A 19,502-nucleotide genomic window follows, 5' to 3' on the forward strand; every position below is an offset into this window, starting at 1 on the left:
GGAGGGACAAAATGAATATGCAATAAAGAGGAGGGAAAATACTCGTCTCTGTGTCTTTAATAAAATCTAGATTATACCTTCATAACTTAGGATAATCCGAATTTTATTACAAGACCAGAGACTCATATTTTGCTAGTTTAAAGCAACTAACAAAATAAACTAAGCGAGGCGTGTTCAATGGGTTTAAAATAAAATTGTTTAAAAACAGAATCTGAAGACCAGTCAGCTTCATCCAAAATTTGTTGAAGGGTAGCAGCTTTCAAAAATGCTTTAGAAGCAGCTGATCCTCTGACAGAGTGAGCAGAAAAAGAACAATCAATACCTGCCTCACTCATAACCCATTTAACCCACCTAGCTATAGATGTAGAACAGATAGGATCATGAGGAGGAACAAAAGACAATAAAAGTTGGTTAGAAGAAGAAGAACGAAAAGAAACAGTTCTGCGTTCATACTCTTTAAGACATAAAACCACACATAAGAGAGGTTCAGAAGGTAAGTAAGGATAGAAAATAGAGGTTGAAAAAGATTTAGTTCTTTTAGAAATAAAGAAAGTAACACCTTCAGGAGTAAAACGTTTAGAGTTAAAGTCTAAAGCTCTGACATCAGAGACTCTACGAAAAGAAATTAAACATAAAAGAGTAGCTAATTTAGCAGAAAGTTGTTTCAAAGATAAACATTCGTTAGAAGTCCAAGACTTAAAAAGAGCAAATATAAGATCAACATCCCAAAAAGAAGAACATTTTGGAGCTGGAGGTCTCTTTAGTTTAATTGCTTTCATTAACTTACAAATTAAAGGGTGTTGACCTACTGGAAAATTATTAACGAAAGAATGTTTAGCAGAAATAGTGGATCTGGAAACATTGATAGTTCTATAAGCTAAACCTGAATCAAAAAGAGAAGTAAGAAAGTTAATTATAAAAGCTATATCAACTGAAAGGGGATCCAAACGTCTTTGCAAGCACCAGCTAGACCATCTGGTCCATGGGGAAAAATAGCATTTTTTGGTCCCGGGGGCCAAGGAGTCTTGAAGGAGTTCTTTAGCCTGTTGTGATAAACCTTGGAGAGATGAAGATTGCCCGAGATTGACCATGCTATGAGACGAATAGATCCTTGAATGATAAGATCGTGAGGATGACCTTCTGGATCTGACAATAGAAGAGGAAAAAGAGGAAGAAGGACAGGATGATTGACAGACAATTCTAGAAGAGATGGGTACCAAGCTTGAGATGGCCAAAGGGGAGTGATTAGGAGAATTGAAAGAAGATCTCGACGGACAACCGATATGGTTCTCTGAATCATTGAGAACGGAGGAAACGCGTAAGCTGATTGAAGAGGCCAAGGGTGGAGAAATGCATTGATCGCCAGATCATCTGGATCTGGACGCCAACTGAAATATGGACGGATCTGAAAATTCAGTCTCGAAGCAAACAGATCCATAGAAAAAGGACCTCTGACAGATTTGAGCGAATGAAAAACTTGATGATGAAGTTTGCAATCACTGGAATCTGTCAGATACCGAGAACCCCAATCCGCTGCTACATTGGATAATCCTGGAATATATTCCGCTTTGACAGAAATATTTCTGTCCAAGCAAAGGTGAATGAAATCTTTCGTAATAATCGATAAATCTCTCGATTTTGTACCACCGAGACGATTTAAATATCCAACTGCAGAAATATTGTCCATTCTGAGTAAAATGGACACGGGAGAAGAACTTTTGACAAAACTTTTGACTGCAAAAGAGCCTGCCAAAAGTTCTAAGCAGTTGATATGAAAACATTTTTCTTCTGAAGACCATTTTCCTCCCGTGATAGAGGGACCACACCGAGCTCCCCAGCCCGAACGACTGGCATCGGATTCTATTACAAGATCCGGAGTTTTCCCAAAAATGGCTCTCCCGTTCCAAGCTTCTATATGAGTGAGCCACCAAGAAAGTTCCTCCTTGACTTCTGAAGAAAGAGGGATTAAATGGGAATAAGAAAGACCTTTCTGAAGATGAGAAATTTTTAAACGTTGATGTTCCCTGTAATGAAGAGGAGCAGGAAAAATAGCCTGAATAGAGGATGAGAGTAACCCAACTATTCTGGCTATAGTCCTGATAGGAACCAAAGATAAAGAAAGAGTTTTTGAAATTTCTTTCTTGCTGTTCACAATTTTGTCTCTGGGAAGACTGAGAGTAGAGTTTGAAGTATCTATTTGAAAACCTAAAAAGGTAAGAGATCTGGTTGGTGAAAGGACTGACTTCTCTTTGTTGACTAGAAAACCCAAATTTTCCAAAATTTTTAACGTAAGTTGGAGTTGAGATTTTAAAAGGACAGAATTTTGATTCATTATTAAAATATCATCTAAGTAAATGATGAGACGAACTCCTCGAAGACGAATCCAAGTGACAATAGGTTTCATCAATTTGGTGAATATCCAAGGAGCTGAAGATAAATCGAAAGGCATACAAGTGAAACTCCAAGTTTTTCCTTCCCAAACAAAAGTTAAGAATTTCCTGTGTTTCTGAGCTACAGGAACTGTCAGATAAGCATCTGTAAGATCTAATCTGATTAGATAATCGTTGTCTAAAAGGCAATCTCTGAGAAGATGAATACCTTCCATTTTGAAGTGTTGATAGACAACGAAAGAATTTAGAGTTCTTAAATTTATGACTGGACGAAATTGGCCATTTTTCTTTTTTACAAGAAAAAGATTGCTGAGAAAGCAATTTTGAGGGTTTAAAACAGGTTCTATAGCTTGTTTTGATAAGAGGTTTGAAATTTCTTTTTGAACCAACATTTTTTCTGAGTAGGAAAAAATTATTGGAGTAGGAAGAGAATTCTGAAAAGGAGGAGAAATAAAATCTATAAAAAGACCTGAAACGGTGTGAAGAACCCATTGATCTGTGGTAATCAGGTTCCAATTGTGAGCAAAGAGAGATAATCTGCCTCCTATTATGTTTTGGGAAAAAACATGAAAAGGGGGAAAAGAAAAGTTTACCTTGTGAAGCGCGTGTTCTTTGTCTTGAACGCTGGATCCTGGGATTCCAAAATCTTCCTCTTGATGGGAAAAAACTTGAGGCAACTGGACCTTGATATTGTCTTTGTTGCTGGAACTGCTGGTTTGAGAAATGAGACCTATTGGGGTATGACGCACGGCCGGGAAAGTGGCCTCTACCTTTCCCAGCCTGCTCAGAAAAACGATCTTGATGGAATATCTTTTTCATTGATGTTCTCACTTTATTTAGGTTAGAGAAAGTGTTCACATAACTATTTAATTCCTTGATAAAAGTATCACCAAATAACAGACCTTTAGTGTCTGGATGAATTTCATTAACAGCGAAATCGCATACTCTGGGGTCAATTCTCCTAAGTAAATTTCGTCTGCGTTCTGTATACATAGCAGAGTTAGCGTTGCCTAAAAAGGAAAGCATTCTCTGCAACCATTCCCTTACAATGACAGGATCTAAAAGGGAATTATCATAAACTGCCTGTTCAGAAAGGTCAAATAATTTTGATAGAGGGCCAATCGTGTCAAGCATTTTATCCTGACATATCTTCCAAGCCCGATCCATACCTTTTTTGAGCTTAAACCCAGGTGAGCCTATAAATTTTAAAATTTTCGGGTCAACTTCTGGAGTGCAACTAGCATTGTTTGGCAAAATAGGCCTGGGACACTCAGCCCTCATTTTATTATGTGAATCCCTTTTAAGGGGATGTCGAAGGTGGAAGTCAATAAAATCAGCAATGTCAGAGGACGGAAACCACTCCGCAGATCTTGGATGGTGCAAATCATCCGCATTGAATCTAGGATTACCTAGACAATCATAAAATTTGACCTCATTAGAATCAGAATGTTTTGACTTTTTAATACATTTTTTAAATTTTTTAATTTACAGAGAAGCCGAAACATCATCATCAGAAGAAGAAATATCCTCATCAGAATAAACTGAATCTAATGATGAATCAGAATTAACTTCAGTCTCCGAAACAGCCTCAGAAATATCTTTATTAGCCAAAGCCTCTCCCATCAGTAACCTCTTGGGAGTAGAAGATAAAGTAGGTGTTTTCCTTCCTTTCCTGCAAGGAACAGACACATTCGTAGCAAGTTGACGAGACTTTTTCACAAGTTTCTTGCTAGTTTTAATTGCACTAGAAACAGGTCTTTTACGTTTCAACGCTTTTTTGGAATTTGATTTATTTATCAAAAAAGAATTTTTTTCAAACATAGCATCCATCGAAACATCAATCATCTTTTGAATACCTTCAGTATTAATTGAAGGATTCAAATCTGAGGATTGAGACATTATGTAAAAATTAAAATTTTATAAAATAAATTTAATAAACCTTAACAAAAATATTAAAATGTATTTAAAATGCAGAAATAAGAAATGCCCCAAAGAATGTGAAAAACGATAACAATAAAACTTAAATATATATATCAACAGTAAACTAAACAGTTATGTGAACCTGTAAAAATAATAAGGAACAGCAGATGGAGATAAAGTACTGTTTTTGCCAACTTAAATGCTTAAAATATGGCAAATTGAAACTTTCATGAAGATCGCAACAAAGTTGCGACTGCACTCGGCAATAAGCTCAGCTGAGATGGCGGAGAGACAAACGTAAGTGCGTAGTAAACAAAACAACGCACCACGCATGCGCAAACAGATTGAAAATATCAAACAAGATGGAGGACGGAAGAAAACAAATGCGGTAGGAGAAAGAAAAAACGGACAACAGAAAAACGCCACAACAAGGTTAGAAGGGCATAAAGAAGGTCAAAACCGAAAGTAAAAAGGGGTACAAGAAGTAAACATAACCAACAAAAAAGCAATAAATAAACAGAGAGAAAACGGAAATAATTAAATGAAAAAGTACAACAAAGCAAAACAAAAAATGAATTATGTAAATAAGCAGAAAAACAATAAAAATAAAAATAATAATAAGCTTGAAGCTCGAAAAATAACAAACTTAAAACCAATTATAATAACAAATAATAACACAATACTTATCTTATACTGAAGCAGTAAAAGAAAGAGGATGTGTTATTATTTGTTGGACAGTTTATAGTATACATTTTGAATCTGATTGGTTACTTTGTGTTGGTCTAATCAGTTCTACTTTGTTATTGGTCACTGATTTTTTCTTTGTTTTAACTGTCTCTTTTCAAATATGACAGTTTCTTGTATTTGTTATATGTACTTTTAATGACTGCCATTTTAGTAGTAAAGGAAAGATAGCAAAATATGAGTCTCTGGTCTTGTAATAAAATCTAACTTGTTGTACATAGTAACCCCACCTAACATTATTTACTCTGTAATACATGCCTTTGAGTATTGATTTCTCAATAGACATATACACTAAATATAAGGATATTCCTAAACAGAAATTGTAGCAGTGCCATTAGTACCCTCTTTCCTCTAGAGCTGGGGTATGTAGTAGGAGGAGTCAGAATTCCTTAGAGACCAGGAGATTTGCCCTGAACAAAGAAGCTGGAGGAGGGACAGCAGGGAGATTTGCTTCAGGCATGGCTGGGAAGTATGTTGGAGGGAGGTGAAAACTCAGCAGGTCTAGCAGAAGGAGAAGTCAGACAGGATAAATACCCCAAAAAGGGGTCAAGAGAAAGACTTGAAGGGATACTAAATCCAAAATTGTTCTTTCATGATTCAGATAGAGCAGCAATTTTAAGCAACTTTCTAATTTACTTCTATTATCAATTTTTTTTTTTCTTTTGATATCTTTATTTAAAAAGCAGGAATGTAAAGCTTAGGAGCCAGGGCATTTTTGGTTCAGAACCTGGGTTATTCTTGCTTATTGGTTGGCTGAATGTAGTCACCTATAAGCAAGCGCTATCCAGGATGCTGAAGCTTTACATTCCTGCTTTTTAAGGAGTAAATGAGAAAGTTGCTTAAAATTGCATGCTCTGAGGCCTACTTATCAAGCCGTCAACTTACTTGCATTCAATGGCACCAATACGCTCGCCTGACATTGCCTAACATCGCGGCCGCGGACCTGAATACGCTCTCCATATTTATAAAAAAAGCTGTCAAAAAGCCGAGCACATCGATTTCGCTGCTTTTCGGCTTTTTCACAGCTTTATTTATACCCTCTCACTAAACAGCACCACTATACTAAAATGTTTAATCCATATCCCACCGCTCACCGACCCCGCCGCAACTAAATAAAGTTATTAACCCCTATCCCGCTGCTTCCCGACACCGCCGCAACTCTAATAAACTTATTAATCCCTATTCCACTGCTCCCGGAGCCCACCCCCACTATACTAAACTGTTTAACCCCTATTCCGCCGCTCCCGGAGCCCACTGCAACTCTAATAAACTTTTTAACCCCTATTCCACAGCGCCGCAACTTACTAAATGTATTACCCCTAAACCTCTGGCCTCCCACATCACTACAACTTACTAAACCTATTAACCCCTAAACCGCCAGCCCCCCACATCACCATAAAGTAAATTAGCCTATTAACCCCTAAACCTAACAACCCGCTAACTTTATCTAGAAGGAGGAAAAGACAAGGGGCGCCACCATAGTGTAAATCATGTAAAATGAGGAAAAAACTAAATTGTATGATAGATCTACTCACAAACAGAGTGGCACCTTGAATGAACTAGGTGCATGCAGGCAGACTGACATTCGGTGTCCAGCAGTCAGTACGCTGGGGGTCTCACCCGGGAGACCTATAAGGTGAAGATGAAGATCAAAACGGCTGTGAAGTTGAAGGTGCTGGATTACCAACAGGAGAGTTCCAATGAAGTTCCAATGAAGTCGGCAGCCGGACTTCATTGGAAGTCCGGCTGCCGATATTGAGGTATAACGCGCCATTGGAAACAGTCGATAAACGATATTGCTTCCGACAGCATATTTATCGGTTTGCAAGTGCACGCAAACTGAATTACGACTCAATGGAAGCGAGGCCAAAGTTATCAAAAAAAAATTATCAAATATTTAAACTAATTACACCTAATCTAAGAGCCCTATGAAGATAAAAAAGCCCCCCCAAAATAAAAAAAAACCCTAGCCTACAATAAACTACCAATGGCCCTTAAAAGCGCCTTTTGCGGGGCATTGCCCCAAATAAATCAGCTCTTTTACCTGTAAATAAAAAATACAAATACCCCCCCAACAGTAAAACCCACCACCCACACAACCAACTCCCCAAATAAAAACCTAATCTAAAAATCCTAAGATCCCCATTGCCCTGAAAAGGGCATTTGTATGGGCATTGCTATTAAAAGGGCATTTAGCTCTTTTTCAAAAGCCCAAAACCTAATCTAAAATTAAAACCCACCCAATAAACCCTTAAAAAAGCCTAACACTAACCCCCGAAGATCCACTTAAAGTTTCTGAAAAGCCGACATCCATCCTCAACGAAGAGGCAGAAGTACTCATCAAAGCCGGCAGAAGTCTTCATCCAAGCGGGCCGACGTCTTCATCCAACCGGGCAGAAGTCTTCATCCAGACGGCATCTTCTATCTTCATCCATCCGGCACGGAGCGGCTCCATCTTCAAGACATCCGGCGCGGTGCATCCTCTTCTTTCAACGTCTTTTTTACAATGAGGTTTGCCTTTAAATGATGTCATCCATGATGGCGTCCCTTAGATTCTGATTGGCTGATAGAATTCTATCAGACAATCGGAATTAAGGTTGAAAAAATCCTATTGGCTGTTGCAATCAGCCAATAGGATTGAGCTTGCATTCTATTAGCTGATTGGAATAGCCAATAGAATGCAAGCTCAATCCTATTGGCTGATTGGATCAGCCAATAGGATGAAAGCTCAATCCAATTGGCTGATTGCAACAGCCAATAGGATTTTTTCAACCTTAATTCTCCAATGCTGATAGAATTCTATCAGCCAATCAGAATCTAAGGGACGCCATCTTGGATGATGTCATTTAAAGGCAAACCTCATTGTAAAGAAGATGTCTTGAAGATGGAGCCGCTCTGCGCCTGATGGATGAAGATAGAAGATGCCGTCTGGATGAAGACTTCTGCCCAGTTGGATGAAGACGTCGGTCAACTTGGATGAAGACTTCTGCCGGCTTCGATAAGGACTTTTGCCTCTTCGTTGAGGATGGATGTCGGCTCTTCAGAAACTGTAAGTAGATCTTCGGGGGTTAGTGTTATTCTTTTTTAAGGGTTTATTGGGTGGGTTTTAATTTAAGATTAGGGTTTGGGCTTTTGAAAAAGAGCTAAATACCCTTTTAAGGACAATGCCCATACAAATGCCATTTTCAGGGCAATGAGGAGCTTAGGTTTTTTAGATTAGGTTTTTATTTGGGGGGGTTGGTTGTGTGGGTGGGGGGTTTTACTGTTGGGGAGTCGTTTGTATTTTTTTTTACAGGTGAAAGAGCTGATTTCTTTGGGGCAATGCCCCGCAAAAGGCCCTTTTAAGGGCTATTGGCAGTTTAGTTTAGGCTAGGTTTTTTTATTTTGATAGGGCTATTAGATTAGGTGTAATTAGTTTAAATATTTGATCATTTATTTTTTATTTTGTGTAATTTAGTGTTTGTTTTTGTAATTTAGTTAATTGTATTTAATTAATGTAATTTATTTAATTGTAGTGTAATGTTAGGTGTAAGACAGGTTAGGTTTTATTTTACAGTTAAATTTGTATTTATTTTAGCTAGATAGTTAGTAAATAGTTAATAACTCAAAGATTGAAAACAGAATAGATTGCGCTAAAGAATATATATATGTATATGACTGTTAAATATCCTTATTCTATATTATTGTATCAAAATACATACACACGTAGTATATCTTGCTAATAATAATTTTAAAATGTAGCAGAAAAAAATATTAATGATAATAAGGTAAAAACCACAGGATAAAGAAATATAGGCAGTTGCAAACAGTTACAGAACAGAAAAACAAATTTCAGCCTATTTACGTTATCCCTTTAAATGGTATATGGTACCTTACAGTTACTGACTGAGTCCATACAATCAAATAATGTTCTGGTTGAGTCCAATCCAATTATGTTCTTTTATTGGATATTCCAAATGTAAAAGAGGGAGAAGGGCGTATGTTGCTTTCCTTAATTATAAACAATTTGTTGGATAGCTGTTTCCGTGCTGCCTGTAATCAGCTGGGCAATCCAATCCTCAGCTCCAATGCAGTACCATGTAAAAGAAAAAGACAGAGGCGCACAGAGCCAACACAAGTTAAATATTTTATTATCAGTGAAATACACACATAAAAACTAACACTTACAAGATTCGTAAGTGCTACAAAGCACATCTGTTGAGCACTGTGTAAGTACAGCTGCTGCTGCTCCTCCACACCAGGTTTAAGATGGAAATTTTCAGGCACGGTATCCGGAACCCCTGCTCTGATAACCGTGGATAGGATTCTAGGACAGCTGGCCAAACGCTTGCTCCTTAATAGCCTAACGTGTTTCCCCCGATCAGCGGCCGGGCTTCTTCTTGAGGCAGTAGTGACGTATGTGTTTGGAATTGTGCCTTTGTTATTTAAAGGAGAGACAGCCAATTATCGTAAAGAGGTGTGTTACTTGGCCAATCCTGTTCATAGGTGTGTCTCATATCGCTCCACATACAAAACTTTTAGTTCGCTACAGCATAAATCATACCTTATCTGACATTTTTACATCAAATTACTAAAAAAACATAGTTGATAATATATACATGAAAAGTACTTATAAAAATAGTTAAAATTGGTTGACATAGTTATTATTTCAGATTTGACCGCTACTATATATAAACATTTTATGCCCAAAGTATAAATCTATAAATAGCTGGAAAAATTTATGAAAAATTCATTGTCTATGGATGGCTAGAAAAAATTCATGAAATTATGAAACTTATTAACTGAGGGGGCATCCTAAATTTTCTTAATTTTAATATTAGTTAGCTACATAAATGCCGCTATGTCAATGTCTATATTGAGGCCTAATGGTTGCAGGGTTTTCAATTTGTAAATCCACTTAGTCTCTAATTTTCTTAGTGCTAATAGCCTGTTTGGTTTGGATGGGGGAATATGGTCTATAATTTAAATTTTGAGGGAACTAGGGTTGCTGCCATGATGTTCTAAAAAATGCTTTGGTACACTATCTTTTACCAATTTTGCTTTTATATTATAAACATGTTCATTTAGCCTCCGTCTGGCTTTCCTTTTTGTGCGCCCCACATATAAGAGGCCACACCCACATTCCAATAAATATACAATATATGTTGAATCACTATTGCTTCTAAATGTGATATTATGTGTTGCATATTACATATAGAAAATGAAAAAGTCTTAGAAATCTACTAGCACCCAGTAAAATCAAAATAGAAACAAAAATAGAATCAAACAAAATTAGTGAGGGAACCAACTGGCTTAAGGATTGGAAAGGGACTATGAAATGTGGCAAATCTAGGTGTAATATGTGCAAGCATATAAATAAGGCACCCACATTTCATAATAGCGAATCAACTGCAACACATAATATCACGTTTAGAAGCAATTGTGATTCAACATATATTGTATATTTATTGGAATGTGGGTGTGGCCTCTTATATGTGGGGCGCACAAAAAGGAAAGCCAGACGGAGGCTAAATGAACATGTTTATAATATAAAAGAAAAATTGGTAAAACATAGCGTACCAAAGCATTTTTTAGAACATCATGGCAACAACTCTAGTTCCCTCAAAATTCAAATTATAGACCATATTCCCCCATCCAAACCAAACAGGCTATTAGCACTAAGAAAATTAGAGACTAAGTGGATTTACAAATTGAAAACCCTGCAACCATTAGGCCTCATTGACATAGCGGCATTTATGTAGCTAACTAATATTAAAATTTAGAAAATTTAGGATGCCCCCTCAGTTAATAATTTTCATCATTTCATGAATTTTTTCTAGCCATCCATAAACAATGAATTTTTCATAAATTTTTCCAGCTATTTATAGACAATTAATTTTTATAGTGCACAAGGGAGATTAGAATCTAAGCAAATCACTATGTGTATAATTACAGTAATATAAATAGTGGTTTGACTTCTCTATAGCCTTCTTTTAGGTCAAGCATATAAGAATAGACTATGATAATGAAAAAATGAAAAAATCCTATTGGCTGTTGCAATCAGCCAATAGGATTGAGCTCGCATTCTATTAGCTGATTGGAATAGCCAATAGAATGCAAGCTCAATCCTATTGGCTGATTGGATCAGCCAATAGGATGAAAGCTCAATCCAATTGGCTGATTGCAACAGCCAATAGGATTTTTTCAACCTTAATTCTCCAATGCTGATAGAATTCTATCAGCCAATCAGAATCTAAGAGACGCCATCTTGGATGATGTCATTTAAAGGCAAACCTCATTGTAAAGAAGATGTCTTGAAGATGGAGCCGCTCTGCGCCTGATGGATGAAGATAGAAGATGCCGTCTGGATGAAGACTTCTGCCCAGTTGGATGAAGACGTCGGTCAACTTGGATGAAGACTTCTGCCGGCTTCGATAAGGACTTTTGCCTCTTCGTTGAGGATGGATGTCGGCTCTTCAGAAACTGTAAGTAGATCTTCGGGGGTTAGTGTTATTCTTTTTTAAGGGTTTATTGGGTGGGTTTTAATTTAAGATTAGGGTTTTGGCTTTTGAAAAAGAGCTAAATACCCTTTTAAGGACAATGCCCATACAAATGCCATTTTCAGGGCAATGAGGAGCTTAGGTTTTTTAGATTAGGTTTTTATTTGGGGGGGTTGGTTGTGTGGGTGGGGGGTTTTACTGTTGGGGAGTCGTTTGTATTTTTTTTTACAGGTGAAAGAGCTGATTTCTTTGGGGCAATGCCCCGCAAAAGGCCCTTTTAAGGGCTATTGGCAGTTTAGTTTAGGCTAGGTTTTTTTATTTTGATAGGGCTATTAGATTAGGTGTAATTAGTTTAAATATTTGATCATTTATTTTTTATTTTTGTGTAATTTAGTGTTTGTTTTTGTAATTTAGTTAATTGTATTTAATTAATGTAATTTATTTAATTGTAGTGTAATGTTAGGTGTAAGACAGGTTAGGTTTTATTTTACAGTTAAATTTGTATTTATTTTAGCTAGGTAGTTAGTAAATAGTTAATAACTCAAAGATTGAAAACAGAATAGATTGCGCTAAAGAATATATATATGTATATGACTGTTAAATATCCTTATTCTATATTATTGTATCAAAATACATACACACGTAGTATATCTTGCTAATAATAATTTTAAAATGTAGCAGAAAAAAATATTAATGATAATAAGGTAAAAACCACAGGATAAAGAAATATAGGCAGTTGCAAACAGTTACAGAACAGAAAAACAAATTTCAGCCTATTTACGTTATCCCTTTAAATGGTATATGGTACCTTACAGTTACTGACTGAGTCCATACAATCAAATAATGTTCTGGTTGAGTCCAATCCAATTATGTTCTTTTATTGGATATTCCAAATGTAAAAGAGGGAGAAGGGCGTATGTTGCTTTCCTTAATTATAAACAATTTGTTGGATAGCTGTTTCCGTGCTGCCTGTAATCAGCTGGGCAATCCAATCCTCAGCTCCAATGCAGTACCATGTAAAAGAAAAAGACAGAGGCGCACAGAGCCAACACAAGTTAAATATTTTATTATCAGTGAAATACACACATAAAAACTAACACTTACAAGATTCGTAAGTGCTACAAAGCACATCTGTTGAGCACTGTGTAAGTACAGCTGCTGCTGCTCCTCCACACCAGGTTTAAGATGGAAATTTTCAGGCACGGTATCCGGAACCCCTGCTCTGATAACCGTGGATAGGATTCTAGGACAGCTGGCCAAACGCTTGCTCCTTAATAGCCTAACGCGTTTCCCCCGATCAGCGGCCGGGCTTCTTCTTGAGGCAGTAGTGACGTATGTGTTTGGAATTGTGCCTTTGTTATTTAAAGGAGAGACAGCCAATTATCGTAAAGAGGTGTGTTACTTGGCCAATCCTGTTCATAGGTGTGTCTCATATCGCTCCACATACAAAACTTTTAGTTCGCTACAGCATAAATCATACCTTGGATAAAAAACAAGGAAAGAGGCGCCGTATGTGTGAATCCATAACCACAAGCATCAAAGAAAGGACAAGTGCAGGGTACTCACAATATAGGAAGGCACTCAGATGTGCCTGTAGAGGCAGGCTGGTATTCACAAGTAATGCAAGAGCATTATGCAGTCTGAGGATGGATGACAGTTTGGTCATTCGTCAGGCTGACAAGGGGGGTGGGATCGTGTTACAAGACCTATGTGACTATCTTAAGGAAGCCAAACGCATCCTTTGGGACCAAGAATACTACAGAAAGTTGACATCTGACCCCACCTTGGAATTTTCCAAGAAATTGGGTAAAATATTAGAATACGGTCATACCTCTGGTATTCTAAACAAAAAAGAAAAAAGATATTTGATGCCTGATCATCCTGATATACCTTTTTATTACCACCTTCCAAAGCTACATAAGGATGACAAGGTCCCTCCGGGTAGACCAATCATTGCTGGTATTAACAGTCTGACTGATAAGTTGTCCGAATATGTAGATTTTTATCTTCAGAGATATGTTTGCAATCTACCATCCTACATTAAGGACACCAAAGATTTGCTGGACAAACTATCACATATCAAACGGAATGAGAATATAAGCACCTTGTGGGTGTCTTGTGATGTAGGATCATTATATTCCAATATTGCCCATGAGATAGGTCTTTATACCACCAGTCTCTATTTAGAGGAAGACATCTATATGCCCAATACGCAAAAAGAATATTTACTCACATTAATAGATTTTATTTTACATCATAATTATTTTCAGTTTCAGGATGAATTTTATTTGCAGATTAAGGGTACGGCCATGGGCACCAGATTTGCCCCCAGCTTTGCTAATCTTTTTATGGGTCATTTCGAAAAGTTATACATCTATGACTCCCAGTGGTGGGGCAATCTGGTGTTCTATGGCCGGTACATAGATGATCTTCTGTTTATTTTTGATGGCTCTCTAGCTGAGGCTAAAAAATTTGTATCACACCTTAATAAGAACAGTATGGGCATTAGTTTTACTTCCAATATCCAACAATCGACAATAGAGTTCCTGGATTTAAATCTAGCCTGGGATACTGAGGGCAATGTCTGCACTGCTACTTATTTTAAACAGGTAGACTGCAACAATTTTTTACATTTTGGCAGTAACCATTTATTGAACTGGAAGAAAAACATACCTTTTAGCCAGTTCTGTAGAATAAGACGCAATTGTTCCTCTATAGATAAATACGATGAACAATCTGAGACATTAAAGTCAAGATTTTTAGAGAAAGGCTATCCATCACAGCTAGTGACCAACAGTTATAATAGGGCTAGGAGGCTTGATCGCACTAAACTTCTTATGCCAACAAAGGATAATAAGGAGAAAAATAGTTTGGATTCATACAAAGAGATTCCTCTTTTTGTGACGCAATATAATTCCAACTACAAAGCTATAGGAAAAACATTAGATAAACATTGGCCTCTCCTTATGAGAGACCCTATTCTGAAAAAAACACTACCTGGGCGACCTAGAATTGTATATCGAAGGGCATCAACCTTAAAACAAAGACTAGCTCCGAGTAAAGTGGTAATGTTGTCTAAAGGTGTAAGACACAAGAACGCTGAAAAGAAATCTGAGCTTGCAGCTGCCCGACACTTATTGAAAGGAAGTTTTAGGTGTGGAAAGACCCGTTGTTCGATGTGTGATTACATCACTCATAGAGCCACTAGTGTCAAATCAAACACCACAGGAGAACAATATCAGATAATCTCCAGAATTTCTTGTGACTCTTCATATGTGATATATGTACTTACCTGTGAGTGTGGGCTTCAATACATTGGGAGGACCTGCAGAAAAATAAGGACCAGGTGGAGCGAACATCTTAGAAACATTAAAAACAAATCTTTGAAACATAGTGTACCAAGGCATGTTTGCCAGGAACATATTGCAGGGAGATGTAATTTTAAGATCACCCCAATAGAAAGTATTCCCTCTAGCCGCTCATTCAATAGGTTCTCACGACTCAGACAAAGAGAGACCTATTGGATCTACAAATTTAAAACTTTGTTTCCATTAGGTCTAAATGAAGTGTTAGATACTGCTAGCTTTGTGTGAGGATCATAGTTCCAGCTTTGGGTCAAGTTTTTTAGTATAATGATGTGTAGGGCTCTGTGAATGGGGGGACCTCTAGGCTCTTACTAAGTCTGGTTGTGAACGATCATCTTTATATCGTTACCAACCTGCTTATTACGAGTGGTTCCAGGGAGGATATGTATGATCACATACACACTATTGTAAACTGGAGTTTAATTGGTAGTTGCCACTGGTCCACATCTCCTAATAAATATATTTATTTTTTCTAGCAATGGTTAGTGCAATTAGCTATATCATCATATATATATATATTTATATTGTTTTTTATTGTATTATTATGGATGCACACATGGTCATTATTTACTGGTTGTTCACTTTTAGTATGGAGATTATCCAATATACTTTAGGTTTTTAATTTAGTACTTAGTATAGCATTTACACTTATAGGGAGATACCAATATTTTTGGTGTTGTTGTGATAATATTATTTTAGATCATTTATGAAGTATTATGGGAATCATATTATTTAGACTTATACCATTATGGTATGTAGGACAATAAGTTATCTGGTATAAAGAGGGGCCTAACTATTCCCCTGATTAACTCACGAATTTGTTAGTAGGTTTAATTCCACTAGGGTGGTTAATCACGTTGAGCACATATACACATATTTTGAGTATAATATTAACATAATGTGTTTTATAGGCCGTCTATAGATTTGGGTGTCATAGTAATATTATTTAGGGAGGGTGAGAAATCACAGAGTTGTAATTCACAACATTAAATACAATGGATATAGACACATAGAAAGTGGACCTGTGGCAGTAAAAAATTACCCATGTTGGTAATGAGTATAAAAAATCTTTTTTGGTACTGCTCCGGATATGGAGAACTATGCAGAATGTAGATGGTTTAAATAAATATGCAAAGTACGGTGTCACTAAAGCTCTCCTTTGAGGGAGCTTGTTAAATAGTCATTTGTGAGACGCCGATTAAAATCAATATGGTAATGTTAATATAGATGAAGGCTGCTGTCGGGGGTCCTTGTTTGGGGGATCGGCTTCCCACGATCAGACTGGGACATGTACGTTTTTTACTGCTGTGGTTTGGCCTGACAGCTTGGTGGTGTGGGGAGGAGTTTTGTGCTGAAGGTGACGTATTGGTGATGGGAGTGGTATCCCCTCGGTGTTGTCGGGATGGTAGGGCTCCGGATCTTGGTGGATCTGGGTCCCTGATGGCACAGATGCGTTGGGACTCTGGGTGGATGTTGTTCCACAGTGGCGAGTTCTGGGGAGACATTGATTTTCTATGTTGTCGCCGTAAGCCGATTGAGACAAGGGCGTAAGCATAGACAGAGGTGTGTAGCTATTGTCGATATTTGATTGGCCGGGAGGTGGGGGCAAACCAGCCTATCGCTTACTCCCACGTCAGACGCCATACAATTAGGGTATCTGCCGCTCTAGCACGATCAGTCTGGGGCTTGTTAATAGTATAGGTATAGGATTTGACTAATACTATTGGGACAATGTGTAAGGATCCATATTTAAACACTCGACATGAAGTAGAGAGACTTAGCTACGAATATAGGAATACATCATTTATGTTATCTGAGCTATATAACAGACATAGCAGAAAGATAGTTATGAATGGCTTGTGGGAATTGGTGGCGAACGCCAGAATAAGTGTGGTCATATATAGGTAGATTTACACAGTGGATCTAGTGTGCATTTATAAGAATAGAATAACAACAATAATCTACCTATTAATCCAGCCTTCCCCAATGTGTTTTACTATTAATATATCCATCGCTCAGGTTTGTCACCCTTTGAGGTATAGTATAACATTTTATTAACAATAACCATACTTTATGTATAATGAATCTCACATATTGGGGAGTGCCATGAGATGTGTCCAGGTGCTACAACTTTTGAGCAATTAAACAAAGGGCTTATGCGATTGGCTCTTATGGTTCTGTGGGGGGGGGGGGAGGGGGAGTTACAGGTAGCTCAGGTCTATTTAAGATGTATGTTTAGAACAGAATACATGCCTGATGAAACGGTGTATGCCGAGAAACGCGTTGTATGCTGTTACTCATAATAGATGAGTGATATATGTTATTTTAAAACTGTTTTTATCATTATTAAACCTATTTTTATCATATATCCTCATTTCTATCTGATTATTACATTATCTGAGCTACCTGTTTATCCCGTATCCTGTCTGCTGGGGATTAATCCTGCTGCTTATCTGACACAGCCAGCTGGTTTGCTGTGAAAGCCAGCCTGCCTCTATTGACACACTTGAGTGTCTCTACAGAATGTGAGTACCCTGCACTGGTTGTTAACTGACTATTGGGTCCTTACAGATTCACACAGTTTGTGCGCCCTTTTGTTTTCTCTGCACTCAGCTCCTGAACCTTATACTGCTGGACTGACCATCTGATTTCTACCACACGATCCCCTGGAGTGCCTTATACAGCCAGCTGGTGTGCTGTGAATACCAGCCTGCCTCTACAGGCACATCTGAGTGCCTTCCTATATTGTGAGTACCCTGCACTTGTCCTTTCTTTGATGCTTGTGGTTATGGATTCACACATACGGCGCCTCTTTCCTTGTTTTTTATCCTAGATTTGCTGACCTGTGGAGGATGAAGTTAGAGTGCGGCCTCAAGGTTTTTTTTAGAACACACACTACAGGATCATATTGGACTGTTTTCCATCTGGGTGTGATCCATCTACGGTTTGGGACTTTGATATATGTGCCTTATTAATGGTTTAATACATCAATGGCTGATTATTATAGGCAATTATAATAATATATATATAGGTGTGTTTATATATACTTCTATGTATTGTACCTAGCAATTAGATTGCAATTGTTTATTGAAGTACAACTGCTAACTACATATTACATACTATAGCGCCCCCTATTGGGTTCCATTACCCTAGTAGTAATAAATCATACCTTATCTGACATTTTTACATCAAATTACTAAAAAAACATAGTTGATAATATATACATGAAAAGTACTTATAAAAATAGTTAAAATTGGTTGACATAGTTATTATTTCAGATTTGACCGCTACTATATATAAACATTTTATGCCCAAAATATAAATCTATAAATAGCTGGAAAAATTTATGAAAAATTCATTGTCTATGGATGGCTAGAAAAAATTCATGAAATTATGAAACTTATTAACTGAGGGGGCATCCTAAATTTTCTTAATTTTAATATTAGTTAGCTACATAAATGCCGCTATGTCAATGTCTATATTGAGGCCTAATGGTTGCAGGGTTTTCAATTTGTAAATCCACTTAGTCTCTAATTTTCTTAGTGCTAATAGCCTGTTTGGTTTGGATGGGGGAATATGGTCTATAATTTAAATTTTGAGGGAACTAGGGTTGCTGCCATGATGTTCTAAAAAATGCTTTGGTACACTATCTTTTACCAATTTTGCTTTTATATTATAAACATGTTCATTTAGCCTCCGTCTGGCTTTCCTTTTTGTGCGCCCCACATATAAGAGGCCACACCCACATTCCAATAAATATACAATATATGTTGAATCACTATTGCTTCTAAATGTGATATTATGTGTTGCATATTACATATAGAAAATGAAAAAGTCTTAGAAATCTACTAGCACCCAGTAAAATCAAAATAGAAACAAAAATAGAATCAAACAAAATTAGTGAGGGAACCAACTGGCTTAAGGATTGGAAAGGGACTATGAAATGTGGCAAATCTAGGTGTAATATGTGCAAACATATAAATAAGGCACCCACATTTCATAATAGCGAATCAACTGCAACACATAATATCACGTTTAGAAGCAATTGTGATTCAACATATATTGTATATTTATTGGAATGTGGGTGTGGCCTCTTATATGTGGGGCGCACAAAAAGGAAAGCCAGACGGAGGCTAAATGTACATGTTTATAATATAAAAGAAAAATTGGTAAAACATAGTGTACCAAAGCATTTTTTAGAACATCATGGCAACAACTCTAGTTCCCTCAAAATTCAAATTATAGACCATATTCCCCCATCCAAACCAAACAGGCTATTAGCACTAAGAAAATTAGAGACTAAGTGGATTTACAAATTGAAAACCCTGCAACCATTAGGCCTCATTGACATAGCGGCATTTATGTAGCTAACTAATATTAAAATTTAGAAAATTTAGGATGCCCCCTCAGTTAATAATTTTCATCATTTCATGAATTTTTTCTAGCCATCCATAAACAATGAATTTTTCATAAATTTTTCCAGCTATTTATAGACAATTAATTTTTATAGTGCACAAGGGAGATTAGAATCTAAGCAAATCACTATGTGTATAATTACAGTAATATAAATAGTGGTTTGACTTCTCTATAGCCTTCTTTTAGGT

The sequence above is a fragment of the Bombina bombina genome, chromosome 6, assembly GCF_027579735.1.
Source record: "Bombina bombina isolate aBomBom1 chromosome 6, aBomBom1.pri, whole genome shotgun sequence".
Lineage (NCBI taxonomy): Eukaryota > Metazoa > Chordata > Amphibia > Anura > Bombinatoridae > Bombina > Bombina bombina.